The 16,074-nt window shown below is 38.5% G+C and overlaps 1 protein-coding gene and 1 pseudogene across 1 annotated transcript in view; both read right to left on the bottom strand.

The window, feature by feature from the left end:
* EXT1 (exostosin glycosyltransferase 1) overlaps positions 1 to 16,074 on the bottom strand; it is a 272,500-nt gene that overhangs the window by 242,655 nt on the left and 13,771 nt on the right. The window lies entirely within an intron of this gene.
* Positions 7,093 to 7,180, bottom strand: LOC138382100 (U6 spliceosomal RNA; annotated as a pseudogene).

Genomic DNA, 16,074 nt, shown 5'->3' with positions numbered 1-16,074 from the left:
ATGGATGTCTTTAGTTAAAAAAAATAAAAATAAGAAAAGCAAGCATGATACATGTAGATAATGCACAGAAAAAATAGCTTTCAAGTAAAAGACAAACTGAAACACAGGTTGGACTTTAAAAACACAAAGAATAATCAAAAAGTACAAACTAGATGAATTCAATACTAAGAACCTACTATGTGCAAAAAAGCACTGCAAAAACAAAAGTTAAGACTTTGAGTTCCATTAAAAGAAAATACATGCTAAAAATCCTACACACTTAGTGATTCATGTTTTTGCTGTAAAAGTTCTCATATGCTATAAAAATATTTCTAAAAACATGTCCCTTTTCATCAGTAAAATTAACAGAATTACCACTATGCAATATATCCATATAACAAAACTGCACTTGTGCCCCTTAAATTTATACAAATAAAACATTAATACAATTAGATATATTGGCAAATCAGGAAAATATTCAAGTTATCAAAAAAATTTTAATCAAAGTCAATCTTGCCTATGAAAAAATAATTTTAAGGGTGTAAAAACAACATACTGAAATATTAGGGAAATTTGATCTCTCCATCTTAAAAAAAAACCAACGAATAAACTAAGCACATGGGAAGATAATTTTTTACCATGTTCACAAGCCAAATGCTAATTGTCCTCTGTGCCTTAAGAGTATTAATTACTTGAATAAAACTTTTTTGGTAAAGCACAGAATTTCTTTTGATGTGAAAAACACAGAAAGTTCAAAGGTTAGACTGCCACTCAACATTATGACACGTCAAAAACCTGAACAGGAAACCCATTTCTAAACTCACCCATAAAAGGTACTGCAATCCTAAAGGGAGAGCAGCCAGGCATTGTTTAGCCTGCTGGTGTTTTTGTACTTTGCTTAAGGATTTATTCAGAAGGGTGACAATGCCTACCTCATCACCAAGGGGAAACATTCTTTTGGATACAAAGAATCCCAGCCATTTCTTCTCACACTGCCCCCTCTACCCACTAATTACTTTCTCAACATTCTAGAAGGCTAAAGGAGTCTAGCCAAGTTGAATAGCCCAGGATTTAGCCCATATTATGTTCTGTCTTGTACTTCACACCCCTCCAAAAATTAAAAAGGAAACAAAAGAAAAACATTAGCCATATTGGGTAGCAGGAGGAGGGGGGAGCAATAAGATTTACATGAGAAAAATAAAAAAATAACTTCAGCAGAAACAAGGAATAGAAATGGCTAATCATACACAAAAGGTTTCATTTACAAAGAGGGCATATAAACTCAGGGAAGCCAGGTTTTGGCAGAAAGTTAGTCATTGGTTTATTCGAAACATTCACCTGCCAGGCACTGCATGAAAAGACCAAAGAGGTCCCTGTTCCCAAAGAGCTGACTGTGCAACAGGAAAGAGAGACCACTAAACAGACAATTATAATACAATTCTAATATTGCATTGAATGTTCTAGAAGAAGCAAAGTAGGTGCTATGGAACCCCAGAGATAGGGGCCTCTGGCCCAGAATGAACAGCAGCAAGAAGGCAAGAAGCACTTTCTTAGAAATGATGCTACAATTGGGCCTTCAAAGAGATAAAGGTGAGCAAAAAATTAGGTGGGGATGAGGCTGGCAGCAGATGATGCATCAGGCCATGGAAAAAGCAAATGGTATGATCTGAACTGGAAATATGAATATCAGTATCTGTTCAGTAGAGACCTCAGATAGTCACAAAAGCAACTCAGAAAATGGTATGGAGGACACCTCCACCAGTTCCAATCATCTGTGTTTCCTGAGTTGTTCAGCTGATAAATGCCACTTGCCTCTTACCGCCAAGGACTTCATACCATCCTGAAACCTGATCGATTAGCTGTTTCCTTGAAGTATAAGAGATGTCATATGTTTTTTAAGCACGAGAACTTCTTCTGTTCCCATCACCATTCTGTAAATTCAATATATCAAGTTTGGAAACTAAAATAGATGAAGTAAAGTAAATAAATGCCTTTTTTTTTTACCTCCCATAAATTGGATTCAGCTATCAGCAAAACCCACTGAAGTTCCCTTGAAGAAGTTCTAATGGAGGCTGAAACATCAGTCATTAAAAGAGATTGGTTTTAATCAAATATCTACCCTTTTATATCACTTGTCGTTTAAATGGTATTCTGCAGGCCTCAGGTATAATCAAAATGTGATGCATTTTTGTCCGAACGTAGTTCTTTGAAAACTCAGCCACTGATAACGCCTTTAAAAGCACAGGGATTTTTGTCACCCAAATGACAATGAAGAACTTAAAACTATATTCTTAAATAGATATTAAAAAAATCATACCTCACATATAATAACAGAGTGTGGAGGAAGTGCTGGCCCTCCTTTACCAACTGCAGAAAAGTCCCATACTGTAGGAGGCACCGTGGTCCAGGGGAGATCATAAAATGTAGATTTTAATTCTGGTTCTTCCACTAATTAATACATCATCTCTCCAGGTCTCAGCTTTCTCATAACCCTACGCTTCAGCAGACAGATAAGATCATTAAGTCTTTTTTTTTGGGGGGGGGGGTGCTAAAATTAGATTGATACTAAAACTAGTTATACTGTGCAAAATGCTTTCCATTTGGTATCTCATATAATTTGACAGAGCAACACTAATAAGACAGATACTAGAATCCTCGTCTTACTGAGAAGGAAATGGGAGTTTAGATAGTTAAGTAACAGGAAAAAAGAGGACAACATTCTTCACCACTAACCCCAACCACTTCCCCAATCCTTGAGGTTCTCACTAGGTCATGCAGGTAATCAGATTCCAACTAATTTTTAAAATATATTGTTTCCCTGAAAAAAAAATTTTTTTTGAAATATTTTTCACACAAGATTGCCAAATGTGAATTCAGTATACTTTTGGAATAAGAAGGTTTCAATCCAAAATTTTCTACAAAACTCACTTTGTTTTATCTCCACGCAGATTTATTCTGCATAGGTATCTGCTTCTAAAGTCAGAGCAGTGGTGCTTTGGAATAGGGAAGAGAATCGTTCTCAGATGCCCCATTTCCATGCCCAATGTCTACAGAACAGGTATTCTGGGGTCTTACCTTCCATAAAGTGTTTTCATCAGAGAACCAGCTCCCAAGGAAGGAGGTGAGGAAGCAGACATCTACGTAACCATGCCTCTTCCCTGGTAGCCTTCCTAGTCTTTGTGTCTCTGCCTTTCATCCCTGCATAGACTGAGTCCCAAGAGGAGAGAGAGGAAAGGGACTTACAAAGAAATTGCCACTGTCATTTAATGAATTGGCACTGGCATCATGCTCTTAATGGCCCCATTTAATTGTACCGTTGAATTTTCTACAGAAGCCCTCCTACCACTAATGTATTAACAATCTCTTACCCTGCCCCTGGGGAATTACAACCACTCCATTTTCTCCTCTTTCAACCCAGCCCTACATGACTTGCCTTCCTCTTAACACTGTCACAAAAGCTGAGAACAAAACCAAAAATTGTAGGATTTTAGCCAGGTTTGACTTAGGTGTATTAAATCATGGTATTTACCTTCTGGGGAGAAGGGGATAGGCAAGGGGAATTCTTGTAAAAGAGGAATGTGATTGACAGTATAAAAATAAGATAAGAGTGCTACTGCCATGATCATGGGAACAAGAAATGTTCATTTTCTGTTATTTTAAAATCATAACATCATCAAGTCCATTATAGAGAACCGACAGCCACATATGACCTCAGACTAAGGGGAGGGGATGGCTTTTCTCACCCAAGATAATATGCCAGGCCAAAGATAGCAAAATAAATTAAAAATAGTAGATGTCTTAACTAAGGCCTGTTGCATCCGGGGACGTGTTTATTTCTAAACTTTCACATCATGCACCATAACACAATGCAAAAAGGACAACTCTCACGTGGTAGGTCTCATCACTGTCCTAAGAAGCATGTTCTTCACGTCCGGGGGGTGGGGGGGGCGCCGGGGGTGGGGAGGGGGGTAGTGTTTCTAAAACCAGACACCATGAAAAGATATCTTAAGATTACAGCTGGAAACTTTTAGACTTTATTATTTGGAAAATTTAAATTTATTTTCCAATAAGATCTGTATGTTCTTTCCCAATCATACTAATGTGAATACAACTCCCCAGAAATAAAACCATTATAAAGTTACAGTCAGATTGAATATGCTAAAACAAGGGTATTTTAGCAGATGTCCACAGTTTCTTCTGGGTTTTTTTAATTATTTTTTTAATTTTTATGGAGACAGAGTCTCACTCTGTCGCACAGGCTGGAGTGCAGTGGCAAGATCATAGTCCCTGGGGCTCAAGCAATCCTCCCACCTTGGCCTCCCAAAGTGCTGGGATTATAGGTGTGACCCACTGTGCCCAGCCCACTCTTTTAACAAGAAAGGGATGGGCAAATTTAAGAAAATGTGGGGTGTATCAATATTATCTGCAATAAAAAAGTTCTAAACTTATAGATAATGTAACCCAAGTCACCAGATCGGGCTAACTGTAACTACATACTGAGCTGACCACATTTTTTAAAAATCCAACTTCAAATAATTTTCTCACGAATCTTTCCTATCCACATGCCCAGTGAAATCTTTGCTGGTCTTCCCAACTTCATTTTAAGTTCCCTCATTCATTCTAAAATTCTTCTAAAAATGAAAACAGAGAAGAAAGAATTAAGTTTGTGGTGAGGGAAAGAAACCTGAAATCCCAGAACACTGAGGCTACTGCTAGTGATTAAACTTTCCTTCCAATCAGTTTCTCAATCTCTGTCACCAGGATACGCTATGGAGTATGCACTTATGTATGGCCCAAGAAATTTTTATACCTCTTATAGCTGATTGACAAGACCAATCAACAGAGAATTGGTGGGGCTTGGGGGATGGGAACACTTCCCCTTATTTTAAGCATTTAATGTGATAAAAATTCCTTCTTGGGATATAACAATGCTTTTAGCTAAACTCTGAACTTGAGCAATTTAAGAACCAAATTTGAAATTTAGACTTTAGAATGAGCCTGGCACACAAAAAGCACTTAATAAATGCATATTCAATGCATGAACGAATAAATCTATGGAATAGTACTCTCCACAATTAAAGGACATTTATGGAAAACACTGTACTATTTAATGCTCGCCATCCAATCCCCACTGCCCCTATTATCTGTTATGAATATATCTTCCTATTATGTGGCCAGTCACCCACCAGTCACCATAAGTGTTTAATGATTCAGGCTATCAAGGCCAGCCTGGCCCTAATCCATATTCTGAATATGAAGAATTCAAAAACTAACTCCAGTATCATTAGGCAGACAGGTTTTCTTCCTATCCCCTAGTTGATATCTCAACACCTCTCTTCCCAGCCTAGACTAGTTTAATTGGCTCCTAAGTAGACACTCTCTTCATGGTGTTCTGAAGGCCCAGCACAGTGCCCAGCATATAGTAAGAAGCTCAACAACAGAGGTTTTCCGAATTTGGGAATCAAGCACTAGCTTTTGTGGTCAATGGGTCTCAATAAGGCAAGAGAAGACCATCGACTGGCCTGCTAATGCCTTATCTCGGACCCAATAATTCCATTGGGGTGGACCCTGAGGAACACATCCAATAGTTTGAAAGATAAGTGAAGAAATATACAAAGCACTGGTCTAGTCAGCAAAACTCTCTGAGAGGAACTGAATGGGAGAGATTCAAGGTCCCCAATTGGGACCTTCATGAGAACCTTGTCTAAGACTACCCTATAATCATAACGTTTACAGAGTAAGGATGCAAGAAACTCTCCGAGCTAGAATAAGCAGCTCCTGCAAGGTGATTATGTTCCAGATGCTACCTCCTGTGATCCACTGTAAGCCTCTTCGTCAGAATTATCACAGAGCACAAAGCCTGAACTTGCTCATGCTTGGCTGTGTGCATGGCCATCCTCCTCAGTGGACTGCAGGTTCCAAGACTGCAGGGATCAGACCTTTGCTCAACAGTTCAACAACCAAGCAAGAAATTAAGACGGGCATGTTATCTGAGCCGGGTTCAAATCCTGACTGTGCCTCTAACACTTTGAGTGACTCTGGGCAAGTCGTTGAACAAGTCTAAGCCTCAGTTTCCTCGTTATTTTACAGATAAAATGAAAAATAATGGCAGATCCACCTAACGTACCCCTCATGGAGCTTTTGCAAGCATTAAATGAAATAGTTTTAAAAGTACAGTGCCTTCTTAAACACAGCTAGTACTTTTAATACATAACATATATTTGGGCTGGAGGCCTAAATCCCCAGTGCCTTATATGATCCATGCTGAATCACAGTAGATGCTCACTGAACGGAACTGGGAAGATCCTTTATTCCTAGCAAGATATGGATGCTTCCATTGTTAAGCATTATATATCATCACCCTCTTCATTCAAAGATATTATAACAAATTGGTAAAAGGTTAGGAGAAAATGTTTAAAAAAAGTGAGTCAATCCAACTTGGATATCAAGTTTATATGATATGAAAAGTAAGGATGCTGAGGTTATTAAAATAACCTATTTGCTAAATAAAGCCTTGGTGACTGTTCTCGATCCCACAGGGACAATGGGAAGAGTGAGGAGAAAGGGTCACAGCTTCCAGATTGTGATACCATTGTGTGTTGCCATTTTGTTAGTAAAGTCATATGTCATAGCTTAAGATGGGGGGGAGCAATATTTTGAGTGTCATCAGAAGCTTCATTGGAAAGTTAACACTTCCTCTAGATTTATAGGATTTAAAGGAAGTTTTTTGGTGGTTGTTTCTTGTTTTCTCAGGTTTTTTGGTATTCTTACATGGGAACATATATTATCCAGAGCCTAGTGGAAAACAATAGCATTTTTACACTAGAAGTCACTAGGGAAAAATAATTAACTTAATAGACATTCACTTTACTGCAAACTTTAACAGAATGCATCTGTTATACAACTGGGAAACAAGAGCCACTTATCTATATAATGTTAAGTGTGTGTGTGTGAGACTCAGGCAAAAAAATCAGTATTTTTACTGAAATAAAATGGACCTGTTTTGTTGCAGAGCATTAAAAAGAAAACTTTAATCCATTCTGCATTTTCACAAGCAACAGATTTTGTGCCACTGTGTATCCTCTCTGATAATCTTTTTTTAATAATTTTTTAATAAAATTTCTAAATACCTTTTAAAAATTATTTGCTAATCTTCTCTGTATCATTCCAATTTTAGTACATGTGCTGCCGAAGCAAGCACTCTGATAGCCTATTTTAAAGGAACATTTCAAGCACCAGAAAAATAAAAGAATAATGTCCCTTAGATGAATCTGACTTGTAAATAAGGAAAGCTATTAAGTACTTAGTGTTTTTGGTCTCTCTATCATAAACACTATAAATAATCTCAGAATATACAGCCCATCTGGCTCTACTCAGTGAAGCTTTATTCTCTAGTAAGGAAGAACACAATACTGGCTAATTCTCTGGCATCCAACCTTCATCACTGAAAAAAATACATTAAAGGTGGGAAGAGGGAGATTGGCAATCAGATAAAATAAAGCATCCGGCAACCTAAGCCACTTTTGTGTACTGCCCATCAGTTAGATGGCTAGCTATAGTTATTGATCGCCTAAAATTTGGTGAAAGACCACATCCAAAATTTCTTCACACCACTACTATTTTTATGGAGTTGGGAGCCTCTTTAGGTAACCATTTTAGGAACAAAAGTACAGAAATAATCCACCCTGAAAAATACTTTCTATTCTAAGCACCTGGCATAAAGCTATTGTGTCCAGTGACTCCACACATAAAGGAAATGCTCTGAATCCTAAGGACTAATTGCACATCTACAGACTTCCTCTTTTTACAGAGCTTTTAATTGGACACTTTAAGTTGCCAAGTGTGTTCAAAAATGGTATTTCAAACAGGCACACAAAGTGACTGCTGATCTAGATTTGGAATATTCAGCTTCCCTCTGGATGGGGAACTGATGCACTTATTTTAAGCTATTCATTCTCCAGTAGATGACAACATGAAGGGAGAAACCAAGTCTTTGTCTATTTAATTTAGCTTGCATTCATAATAATGTGAATGTTTCAGTATAATTTCAATGCAAAAAGACAATGTAAAAAAGGGCTAGAAATCTAAAATTAGAAACCACTACTCAAGGGGGATATACATATTAGATACATGTACTTTTACTTCCTGTAAGCAATTAGTTTTGTAGTAGACAGAGTGCAATAACTATTTACAAGCTTAATTTTGTGTTAGACTCAGTTATTTTTGAAGCCTCCCTTCTCCAGGAAATCCCTGTGCTTTGATTCAAAAGAAAAGGGTCGATATCACATACAAGACTCTACAACATCACACAACCACATAAAACTGTCACCGTGAAATACTGCGCTGCATGATTCTGTTACTACTTCTTTTATTCTTGCAGCAATGGACACACAACCTCAGAGGATGAATTCACCACTTCAAGGCTCGTGCCTAGCGCTGGATAGAAACAATGAAAACAGTCTTGGGAACAGCAGCCCCTAGGGATGTTGGCACTGACATCCAATCTGACAGCAAGTACACTTTTGAATTAATAATTTTTATACTTCCTACACTCTGAAATTTCTTCCCCAGATTACAGTATTCCTCCATTCCTAGAAAGGAGCCCAACCCTGAAATTAAATCCAACGCTACAAAACCACTGAATGAATTTCTTTCATCAGATACTCATATACTAAAACTAAAACCTTCAGATGAGAAGTGCAGTTTTCAAAATAGTTATCAGGCATCAGCAGGGGTCTTTAAACAAGGATCAGAAGGTCTATAAACCCTTTAAAAACATATGTAAAAGTTTGATGTGTACTTTTCTGAAAGGTTTTAGAATCCACAGAGTGGTCTGTGACCTAAAAAATGTCAACCACCAACTATAAAGCTGTTTCTTTGATTATGCTGAGGGGGACAAAATCATAAATAAAGCTATACGGATTGAACAGAATATAGAACAGGAAGTAAATATTTTCCTTCAGCCTAATGTGTTTACATAAAAGGAATGTAATGACAAACTTTTATCATGTACACTGTAACAGAAAAAAAAAAACATTTGTTTAATAAAAGATAAGTTGGATTCCTGCATGTAAATGGGAAGCATTTGTTGTTATTGTTGTTATGTATTAATGTACAAAGAGACTCTTTATCCTCTGAGTAGAATTTAAAAACCTGGTAGAAACAAGCCCATTCTCAGGCTTATAAAACAAGCCTTTACAGATAATTATGTTTTATTACTCTTCATTTTATGGGGATTGTGTTATACAAAACAAATACCAGATGCCTATTTGTTTTATTCATTTCAGGGAAAAAAAAAATCCTATGAGTGCCTCTGCGAATAGAACTGCTTTTAATTAAACACAATGCACAATGAGCACATAAAAATTAATACTGTTTGAAGCCAGCAGGTAGAGAGTAAATATATCGAACGGCAACTGCTGAACACACCTCCTTCTTCCGGCTGGCAGGCTGAGAAGAGAACAATCCCAAGCTTATTACTTGGGAACTGATATCTGCAAGAAATACTTGAACAAGGTCATTCACAGACTCATTTTGGGGAAATTAAGGCCAATGTTCATGCCTGGAGGTGAGAAAAGAAAAAAATCAATGTGTTTTAAGGGTACCTATATTAAACCAGACCCCAAATTAACCCTTCTTTATGAAATCAGTTAGATCCCTTCTGAACCATTTGGATAAAGCTTTTTTTTTTTTTTTTTTTGACAGAGTCTCGCTCTGTCACCCAGGGTGGAGTTCCGTGACGTCATCATAGCTCACTGCAACCTCAAACTTCTGGGCTCAAGGAATGCTCCTGTCTCAGCCACCCAAGTAGCTGGGACTAGAGGCATGCACCATGACACCGGGCTTATTTTTTCTATTTTTAGTAGAGATAGGATCTCACTCTTGTTCAGGCTGGTCTCCAACTCCTACACTCAAGTAATCCTCCCGCCTCGGCCTCCCAGAGTGCTAGGATTACAGGCATGAGCCACTGCACCCAGTCCCATTTGGGTAAAGTTTTTGAGGTGGAATGAGCCAGGTTCATTTCTGCTACATCAGAAAATGCAAAGGGATTTCTGGCTTGGTTCAAACTTAATCTGCAAACACTTAGACCACAGAAGGACATGTTAAATAGTAGCTGCTATCTTATTAATACAGTCATGCTTTAAAATAAAAAAAAAAAAAAATGCGCAGATATGGGGGGGAGACCTAGAGAAAAGAACAGTAAACTAAAATTTGATAGTTTTTCTTTCTGATCCCAAAGACAGAAATCATATCTGTTCAACAGTTAGTTCTAATCAGAAAGCGAAAATTCAGCATGCAGAATTTTAGCACCACAATGAGAAAAATGTGGATCCTTCTCTTACTTCTTTTTTCCCTTTGCTTCTATTTTCTTGTTTACTTTTGATCAAATCATAATAGGGCCCACTCACCACCCTGGTCCTAGAACTTAGATATCATCTGGCCAGTTATGAGTTGTACTCACTAGTACCAAGAGAAAAAAACAAACATTTTGAAAGCACTATGTGACATAATGTGAAAAAGACCACAATTGTAACTGGCAGCCTATTTTCCACAAAGAATATCAATATACCTTTAACTAGCCACACTTATTTAAGGGGTCATACCCCAACTTCCACCATATACAATTCTGAATCTCAGAGCAGTCCTGATTCAAGGAAAGCTTTTATTTATTATTCACATGAGACTGATAGTTTTTTGGTTAGTGGACTTTGGTCTTCTGGCTAAATAGAAAAATTAAACTATACGGTATTTTTATACTAAAAAAGTTAGTAAGTTTAATTTATGCCTTAGGATATTAAAAAGTTAATATCCCAGCCCTTAACACAGATTTTTAAACAGGGGTGGGCAACTGAGAAAAAAAGCACTTAAATTAGTTATCCCCCCTCCCCAAGAAACCCTTATTTTACTAATATAAATTAGGGTACTCCTTGTTCTCAAAGAATTGGGGGTGAATATATAGAAATAGAGACTGCTAAGAGTCAAATGCTACATTTCACACTCACTTGTAACCCACCCAAAGGGTTAGCTGTTAAAACAGAATGAAGCAGAGATCTGTATGTTTTGACATGGAACAATGCTTGACATATAATTAATCTTCTTTTCTAAAAAAAAAAAAAAAAGAAATTACAAAGAGTATGTATATGATGATCCTATTTTTAAGAAAATAATATGTGCTTAGAAAAAAATAAATATACACTAAACTGTTCAAGCTGGTCATGGGAAACATATTATAGGGAACTTCCACTTTCTATAATGTCTGTATTTAACAATGCTAAAGTATTACCCTTGCAGTCTGGATTTTTTTAAGTATTTTTTTTCCAAAACATTCACTGGATTTATGCTGTAACCCTTGGGTGGCTCTATGTTAAAAGTTACATGTAAAATCAAGGTTTTGAGATAAGAACTATTACGTGCTAGAAGAGTTTAACTTGAACAGTAGTAGGGGGCCAGACACAGGATAAGGGAGAGCCAGGGGCAGGAAGTGTGTGTGCCCGTGCACGTGTGTGTGTGTGTGTGTGTTGTGAATGTATGTGCAAGCACAGGCCTTCAGAGGAAGGAGGGAGGGTTTTAGAAAAAAGGGTAACTATAAGGAAGAAGCCGAGAGTAGGGTAAGGTGACTCAGACTGGAGGGAGGGCTTTTGTAAACACCCACAAAGAAGTAGCTCTGATCGTCCCTCAATAACACCTAGGAAGAAGAAATGTATAAAATCCATCCTTGGCAGTGGCGGTGGGAGGCGCCAGGTGCTGTTCTGCAGAGAAGCATGGGTCACCCAAAACCCTGTAAAAAAGAACAAGGTGGCCTAGGGATGAACCGTGGAAGCTGAACCTGTGGAAAATCATGTCTCTGGCAGATGTCACCACAGAACTATATCCCTGCACCTCTCATGTATGGCTTATGCTAAGGGATGGGAGTCCAGGAAAGCTGTTTTGCACAAGTGGTTGGCTGAGCATGGCCTGCTATTGCCCCATTCATCAGAAGACAGTGAACTGAGGCTCTGATCCCAGGAGCACAGTCCGTCCCTTCCTTGGAGGTGGCAATGAAAGTGCCAAAGAAGTAAACAGGGGCACGTCTTCTAATATGGTGTTGCTAAAGAGTTCCACCACGATTCTCTGCAATGAGTTCACCATCCCTGCCTGCTCCCACAAAGACGCCAGCTTCAAAGCAATATAAACTGTACCTGACCAAGAACTGAGGTTTGTCTTAGACAATACAGTGCAGTTCAAGTTGCATAAAGCAGGCTTGCAGGGACATTACAGAGCTGTGACTGGTAACCTACTTGTAGCTAAAATGACAATCAAAGGCTCAACTTATTTCAAAGGTGCAAATCATTATCTGGTTTTGGTAAATCTCTAGTTGTACTCTTACTATCTTGAACCTCAAGAGGGGTTAAAAAAAATCTCTTCTAAACTTACTTTTTCTATTTAACATTCCCTTCGGGTTGCTTATGCTAAGAAAAATTAAAGAATTCTAACAATTCAGTTCCAAAAGTCTTTCTTGCTGCACTAACTGTCCACCATGACCAAAAGACACTCATTCAACAAGTATTTCTTGAGGATCTACCATAAGCTTAGCACTGAGCTAAGTGCCAGGGAAACAGATTAAAAACAAATATACACCATCCCTGTTCTCATGGAGCTAACTGACATTCAAGGTTATAACTGACACAAGACTTAACAATTTGAGCACAAGTAGAGTATGAAACATCCAAGTAACTTTGTGAATACAATATACCTGGAGGCAAATGGTGGACAGACAAAGTTTATCAGGCACACTTTTTTACCATGAAAGGAGGTGCTATATACTTTCATCCCAATATTTTTTTGTCTGACTCCTTTGGTCTATATTTAAAAAGGACACATGCTATAGAAAAAAAATGAAAAAGTCCAGAATATGCCATGTTCTTACCTTCTGTTTTGGTTTTTGAATTTTTAGACTAAAGAAAGAATCACAAAGGGCCAATAACATTTACTAAGCACCTATCAAGCAAACTACTGCATTGGGGGTGGGCCCTGGGATACAGAGGGGAGAATAAACCAGCTTTATCCCTCAAAGTGTGTAAACTTGGAGAGGCAAAAACTATATAATCATAATGCAAGGTAGAATGAACTAAGGCCCCAACAAGGATTGAAGGGCCACAGCCCCTCACCTACTGTACTCCATCTAAATTCCAGAATTTTCCAGGCCCTGAATGACATGAGATAAGGAGGACCCTCAAAGCCTGCACGCCTGGATTCCTAAAATTATATAGGGTGAGAGAACAGAGAGAGGAGAAAAACTTCCGAGAGTCCCTCTGCACGTGCTGGAAACTAACTCTTAGATTACCATCTCACCTGCTCGGTGTGGACAGAGAAATGTGTAATAGAGGCTCCTGCTGATGAGGCTGGTGATAACCGGGAAATGCCCTGGGCTGACAGGCAGGCCAAACGGCTGCTGATTTATGCTCTGCTATCTGAAAACTCACTAGACCATTTTTATACCCCCAAGGGGGACTGAAATGACAGGCTTCAATGATAGTTCTTACGCCATGTCCTGAATAGCAGCAAACTGAGAAAGCTCCCAGGCCACCATGCCTGGGAGTCCCAAAAGCAAGTATCTTATACTTTCAGAGACATGTCCAAAAAATCCAATTAATTCATCTCATCTAATTGAGTTCACTGGAAATACAATATGGTATTTTTATCACATTGCTACCTGAATCTACAAGTCAACTTATGGGAAGAAAGAAGGACATTTTGTGGAGAACACATAAGAGGATCTGGGGACAAGGAAAGGGAGACCACCTCCCCCCCAAAAAAGCAGTAATTTTTTAAAAAGCTTCTTGATCTTGGCAGAAAATAATATCCAACACCCATTGGGGAAATATTCCTAGGGGAAAAAAAATTTGGGGATTTTGATCCATGCTGCCCATACAAATACCAGCCTATAATCATTATTGTGCACAAAACATGCACACTGCTTCTTGTCTGAGACCAAGCAGCAACAAACTTGAGATGAGAGCAGAAAGGTCTCACTTTACGTATTTTCAGTGAAGCATTCACCAAAAGTTCCTTTCTAAAAAGCTAATGTTAGAAAACATCAGTTCTATGATTCTGTAATTTATGACAAGAACATTATCTTGTTGTAACACACTTTTTTTGGCTATGGTGAAGTTCCAAAGGACACAGATGACCCAATGACAGCAAGGCCTATTACGATGTGGAATTTGATAGGAATCAGATCATACCTGGATTTGGTGGCCAAAATTATAGAAAAGCTCTTGCAATGTTTTTGTTCATAATTACAGCTGTGTCTTCTGGGAGAAAGAATGAAAATGTAAGTTCCAATGTGTCTGAATGCTCCCAGATCTTCAAAACACAGGCTAGAATTTCCCCCCCTAACTTTGACCTTGGCCACGGTTACAAGTTTATCAGCAAGGGCAGGCGCACACCGCTGAAATATGCAGACCTGGAGCAGAGGTCTGGGTCCTGCTGCTGCCGATAATGCCATCCTAAAGGAAAAGTCATCCATCGTTAATAGCTGTGGAAACTGTTGAAAGTAGAAAGTTATTCACTGTTATTCACTGTTATGCACTGATTTGCTAAGTGCCCCTGCACGATGGGATCACTCTCTTGACTACTTGGATTGCTAGGGAAGAAAAGAGTTTTACCTTCTCTGTCTTGCACAGGTGTATGTCTACAAGTCATTTCAGATGATCCCACTGGCACATCTGCTACCCATTTTAATGTTTTTTCAGGAGGCAGGAACAAGACCTTTGTGACTGCTCAGCTTCACAGAACTGGGGGGAAACACAATACTTTTGTAAAAGAAGAAAGAATTTTTTTAAAGACGCAAAGTCACATTAATGATTTGCACTCTTAGTTGAACAACTTCCGGGAAATGAAAATCTACTGTATTTTGGCAACAGTTCCAACAGATGTTTGGAATTCTGGGCACTTGCCAAACCACCAAGGGCTTCTATGTGACTGGCAAGCTACTGGATCATATTCCACATTACAGTTATAATGAGCTGTAAACAGATAGGTCAAATGAAAGAAATGAAATTAAAACAATGATAAACATGTACAAATGGTAAATCTGAAATTATAGGCATCTAATGTGGTTTAATGGAACAGATTAATAATGACAGTAACAATGCTTCTTTATTGAGTGTTTACTGTGTACCGCGCAATGTTCTAAGCATATTACATGTATTATTACTCATTTAATCCCCACAATAACAACCCTATGAAGTGGGAATTATTTTTATCCCCATTTTACAAGTGAAGAAACGGAAACAAAGAAATTGTCCAAGATCTCACAGCTAGTGGCAGAGCCATCATTTGAATTCAAACCACTAGAAGCCAGAACCCATATGTATAACCTGTGTGTGCTCCTTGGCTACAAGCCAAGAATGTATGCTCCATAATCTGTCATGGGATTAGAGTTTAAAAGAGAGAGAGAGAGATGTGTGCTCCCTTCCCGATGCTGACCCACCAAGCTACGTGACATAAGTTGATCAAGTTCCTTAGATCTCTGTCTTTACCTACACCATGCAAGAGTTACCCAAGGTCTTCAGATCACTTTCATCATCTTACTGCTCTTCTCTCCACACAAAAGTATCTGAGCTGAAGTATGTGGGGTCAGTTGAACGCCATGCTCCCCTCCCTGAAAAAGCATACAGCATACAAAAACATACAACATACACACAGATATGCACATGTATGTACAGACCTGATGGTTCCAATCAGCAATGAGCTCACAGGTCTCTGTGCAGGAAAACCAGATGATGGAAACTGAGGTCCAAAGAGGCTCAAACACCAACACTCTCTAGATTCTCACTTCATATAAAGGTACTTGTTTCTTAGCTTTTTTTTTGTTTGTTTTTTTTTTGAGACAGAGTCTTGCTCTGTCTCCCAGGCTAGAGTGTCGTGGCATCAGCCTAGTTCACAGCAACCTCAAACTCCTGGGCTCAAGCCATCCTCCTGTCTTAGCCTCCCAAGTAGCTGGGACTACAGGCCTGTGCCACCATGTCTGGCTAATTTTTTCTATTTTTAGTTGCCTAGCTAATTTCTTTCTATTTTTAGTAGAGACAGGGTCTCACTGTTGCTGAGGCT

The sequence above is a fragment of the Eulemur rufifrons genome, chromosome 3, assembly GCF_041146395.1.
Source record: "Eulemur rufifrons isolate Redbay chromosome 3, OSU_ERuf_1, whole genome shotgun sequence".
Taxonomy (NCBI): domain Eukaryota; kingdom Metazoa; phylum Chordata; class Mammalia; order Primates; family Lemuridae; genus Eulemur; species Eulemur rufifrons.
Note: the sequence above shows the minus strand (reverse complement) of the source record. Positions and strands in the feature narration are given on the sequence as shown.